This window comes from Schistocerca americana, unplaced genomic scaffold, assembly GCF_021461395.2.
Source record: "Schistocerca americana isolate TAMUIC-IGC-003095 unplaced genomic scaffold, iqSchAmer2.1 HiC_scaffold_124, whole genome shotgun sequence".
NCBI lineage: Eukaryota > Metazoa > Arthropoda > Insecta > Orthoptera > Acrididae > Schistocerca > Schistocerca americana.
The window spans coordinates 302,501-307,500 of record NW_025725308.1 but is presented as its reverse complement, the minus strand read 5'-3'; the positions used below and the strand labels follow the sequence as shown (position 1 = coordinate 307,500).

Sequence of the window (5,000 nt, the reverse complement as noted above, 5' to 3'; positions counted from 1 at the left end):
TTGTACTGAGACATGCATGGCTTAATCTTTGAGACAAGCATATGACTACTGGCAGGATCAACCAGGGAGCTGCGTCAACTAGAGCTGAGCAGCCGGCCGCCCGGGAGTGTGTCCCGGGGGCCCGCGCGAACACGCAAGCGTCCGCTCAATTATTCTGCAAACAGGAGGAGGCTGAGCTCCCCTGCACGATACACCTCGAAACCCTCTCAGGTCCCGGCGGCGCGCAGCGCCGTCCTAAGTACTTGGTCGGGTTCGAGAGAGGCGCAATCGCCCGGAGTTTGGCGAGTAGACGCTTTAGGTGCGACCACCCGTGCTCCCAACTGAGCTTGCCGCTGCCGACAGAGGCCCGGGAGCGTGCTGTCGTGGCATTGCCGGCGGGAGACAACACGCGCCACCTACGGTGGCCGGCAGCTCCAACGCCAGCGCCACAGAAGGACAAAAGCCCCACTTGGGTGCCGAAGCGAACTCTCCCAGCACAGCGCACGCGCCAACACGTCCGCACAGCTGCGATACAAACCACCTGCGAGAACCGCAGAGGCGACCGAGCAGCAGACGGCGTCGCGGCGCCGAGCGCCGGGCGGCGGCGCATCCTCAGCGCACACAGTCCTCAATCGGACCAGCACACTGCAGATGTCCACCGCGCTTCGCACCGGGCCCGCGAGGACCTACTTTGGCCGCACGGCGCCGCGTGCAGGGTGCGCCGGCGCGCAGCTGCGCCGCCTGCCGCCTCCGTCGGCCGGCGCGCCTGCCACTGGCCGCCCCCACCAGCCGGCTGTAGCGCGTGCGCCCACGCACCGCGCGGCCAGCACGCCGGGAGGCCCCCCCTCACCGGCCGGGGACGGTCCCACCCAGCCACCGCCGCGTATCGCTTCACACCCACATGCCATTCACGTTCGTGGGCATGGTGGGTATCGCTGAAACAACCGGTTGGTAGCTCAACCGATCGTCGCCATCACTGATTCACCTCTAGCGAGAACAACCGCACCACAACGGTTTACCAGTTGTTCATTTGCGTAACGTCACCAGCAAACGTAGACGTCCATCGCCATTTGCAAATTCAACGATTGTTGCATGCCTGTGTCAGGTGTCACGACACACTATGTCTGCCCACATACACGCAACAACATGTGCACGCTTCGCGAACACGTGGAAGGTGGCCCCCGTACGTATGCGATGTCCATTGCGCGAACGACTGTCAACCGGCCTCTGTCGCATGTCGCAGATGTGGAACGCAGTGCACCATGCTGTCACGGTGTGTGAGAAGAGACGACTACGTCTGACAACACGCGCCACTACATCAACAGACGGCTCATGCTGATCGCCATCCAGGGCATACCACACTGCAATCCGGCTCTTATAGGGAGACGACACATAGCTGAGTGCACAACAGTTGGACCGCATGGTTCGCCGTTGTTGGCGCAGTCGTTGTACGGTCACATGTACCACGATGTATCATTCAGTACATGAGGACCAATGTGCAGTACAGTGTGTGATTTGGACGTACAACATCAGCGGACAGTTGACACAGGCCGTACCACAGCGTAGGCTAAGTGCTTCGCCATGCGAATGCCAATGAACAACTGCGAAGGGCATTGAGCATGTACGTCCTGCTGCCATCCACATTACAGTGTATCGCTGCAAGGTGTTTAACATGAAGCGATACACTGGGGACCAGGCAGTGCGAGTAGCAAACTATATTGCGGGGGTTGCAGTTAGGCAACACTACACTAATTTAACGCGTCGTATGACAATTACAGAGCGGGTTAAGGCCCAACGTGTGTTGGGTTAAGGCCCAACGTGTGTTGGGTTAAGGCCCAACGTGTGTTGGGTTAAGGCCCAACGTGTGTTGGGTTAAGGCCCAACGTGTGTTGGGTTAAGGCCCAACGTGTGTTGGGTTAAGGCCCAACGTGTGTTGGGTTAAGGCCCAACGTGTGTTGGGTTAAGGCCCAACGTGTGTTGGGTTAAGGCCCAACGTGTGTTGGGTTAAGGCCCAACGTGTGTTGGGTTAAGGCCCAACGTGTGTTGGGTTAAGGCCCAACGTGTGTTGGGTTAAGGCCCAACGTGTGTTGGGTTAAGGCCCAACGTGTGTTGGGTTAAGGCCCAACGTGTGTTGGGTTAAGGCCCAACGTGTGTTGGGTTAAGGCCCAACGTGGGTTGGGTTAAGGCGCAACGTGGGTTGGGTTAAGGCCCAACGTGGGTTGGGTTAAGGCGCAACGTGGGTTGGGTTAAGGCGCAACGTGGGTTGGGTTAAGGCGCAACGTGGGTTAGGTTAAGGCGCAACGTGGGTTAGGTTAAGGCGCAACGTAGGTTAGGTTAAGGCGCAATATAGGTTAGGTTAAGGCGCAATATAGGTTAGGTTAAGGCGCAATATAGGTTAGGTTAAGGCGCAATATAGGTTAGGTTAAGGCGCAATATAGGTTAGGTTAAGGCGCAATGTAGGTTAGGTTAAGGCGCAACGTAGGTTAGGTTAAGGCGCAACATAGGTTAGGTTAAGGCGCAACATAGGTTAGGTTAAGGCGCAACATGGGTTAGGTTAAGGCGCAATATGGGTTAGGTTAAGGCACAATATGGGTTAGGTTAAGGCACAATATGGGTTAGGTTAAGGCACAATATGGGTTAGGTTAAGGCACAATATGGGTTAGGTTAAGGCACAATATGGGTTAGGTTAAGGCACAATATGGGTTAGGTTAAGGCACAATATGGGTTAGGTTAAGGCACAATATGGGTTAGGTTAAGGCACAATATGGGTTAGGTTAAGGCACAATATGGGTTAGGTTAAGGCACAATATGGGTTAGGTTAAGGCACAATATGGGTTAGGTTAAGGCACAATATGGGTTAGGTTAAGGCACAATATGGGTTAGGTTAAGGCACAATATGGGTTAGGTTAAGGCACAATATGGGTTAGGTTAAGGCACAATATGGGTTAGGTTAAGGCACAATATGGGTTAGGTTAAGGCACAATATGGGTTAGGTTAAGGCACAATATGGGTTAGGTTAAGGCACAATATGGGTTAGGTTAAGGCACAATATGGGTTAGGTTAAGGCACAATATGGGTTAGGTTAAGGCACAATATGGGTTAGGTTAAGGCACAATATGGGTTAGGTTAAGGCACAATATGGGTTAGGTTAAGGCACAATATGGGTTAGGTTAAGGCACAATATGGGTTAGGTTAAGGCACAATATGGGTTAGGTTAAGGCACAATATGGGTTAGGTTAAGGCACAATGTGGGTTAGGTTAAGGCACAACGTGGGTTAGGTTAAGGCACAACGTGGGTTAGGTTAAGGCACAACGTGGGTTAGGTTAAGGCACAACGTGGGTTAGGTTAAGGCACAACGTGGGTTAGGTTAAGGCACAACGTGGGTTAGGTTAAGGCACAACGTGGGTTAGGTTAAGGCACAACGTGGGTTAGGTTAAGGCACAACGTGGGTTAGGTTAAGGCACAATACGGGTTAGGTTAAGGCACAATACGGGTTAGGTTAAGGCACAATACGGGTTAGGTTAAGGCACAATACGGGTTAGGTTAAGGCACAATACGGGTTAGGTTAAGGCACAATACGGGTTAGGTTAAGGCACAATACGGGTTAGGTTAAGGCACAATACGGGTTAGGTTAAGGCACAATACGGGTTAGGTTAAGGCACAATACGGGTTAGGTTAAGGCACAATACGGGTTAGGTTAAGGCACAATACGGGTTAGGTTAAGGCACAATACGGGTTAGGTTAAGGTACAATACGGGTTAGGTTAAGGCACAATACGGGTTAGGTTAAGGCACAATACGGGTTAGGTTAAGGCACAATATGGGTTAGGTTAAGGCACAATATGGGTTAGGTTAAGGCACAATATGGGTTAGGTTAAGGCACAATATGGGTTAGGTTAAGGCACAATATGGGTTAGGTTAAGGCACAATATGGGTTAGGTTAAGGCACAATATGGGTTAGGTTAAGGCACAATATGGGTTAGGTTAAGGCACAATATGGGTTAGGTTAAGGCACAATATGGGTTAGGTTAAGGCACAATATGGGTTAGGTTAAGGCACAATATGGGTTAGGTTAAGGCACAATATGGGTTAGGTTAAGGCACAATATGGGTTAGGTTAAGGCACAACGTGGGTTAGGTTAAGGCACAACGTGGGTTAGGTTAAGGCACAACGTGGGTTAGGTTAAGGCACAACGTGGGTTAGGTTAAGGCACAACGTGGGTTAGGTTAAGGCACAACGTGGGTTAGGTTAAGGCACAACGTGGGTTAGGTTAAGGCACAACGTGGGTTAGGTTAAGGCACAACGTGGGTTAGGTTAAGGCACAATACGGGTTAGGTTAAGGCACAATACGGGTTAGGTTAAGGCACAATACGGGTTAGGTTAAGGCACAATACGGGTTAGGTTAAGGCACAATACGGGTTAGGTTAAGGCACAATACGGGTTAGGTTAAGGCACAATACGGGTTAGGTTAAGGCACAATACGGGTTAGGTTAAGGCACAACGTGGGTTAGGTTAAGGCACAACGTGGGTTAGGTTAAGGCACAACGTGGGTTAGGTTAAGGCACAACGTGGGTTAGGTTAAGGCACAACGTGGGTTAGGTTAAGGCACAACGTGGGTTAGGTTAAGGCACAACGTGGGTTAGGTTAAGGCACAATACGGGTTAGGTTAAGGCACAATACGGGTTAGGTTAAGGCACAATACGGGTTAGGTTAAGGCACAATACGGGTTAGGTTAAGGCACAATACGGGTTAGGTTAAGGGACAATACGGGTTAGGTTAAGGCACAATACGGGTTAGGTTAAGGCACAATACGGGTTAGGTTAAGGCACAATATGGGTTAGGTTAAGGTACACATTGTTGTAAGGAAAGGTGTTTTGGGGGGGGGGGGGGGCGGTTTGTTGATTGTGATTATCGTAAGTAAATGACTGCGGCATCATCTGATTTGCCACGTCAGGGTGCACCTTTGGCTCATAACAGGCGGCGCTCTGATTCCATGCTTGTGGCAGACCTGTGTCTTTCAT

At 51.5% G+C, this 5,000-nt stretch overlaps 1 non-coding gene across 1 annotated transcript in view; it reads right to left on the bottom strand.

The window, feature by feature from the left end:
* LOC124563728 overlaps window positions 1–68 on the bottom strand; it is a 1,910-nt gene extending 1,842 nt beyond the window's left edge. Inside the window, exon 1 of the ribosomal RNA XR_006970280.1 lies at window positions 1–68. This exon is cut by the window's left edge and continues 1,842 nt beyond it. This is a non-coding gene — a ribosomal RNA (small subunit ribosomal RNA).
* Between the last annotated feature and the right edge of the window lie 4,932 nt (window positions 69–5,000).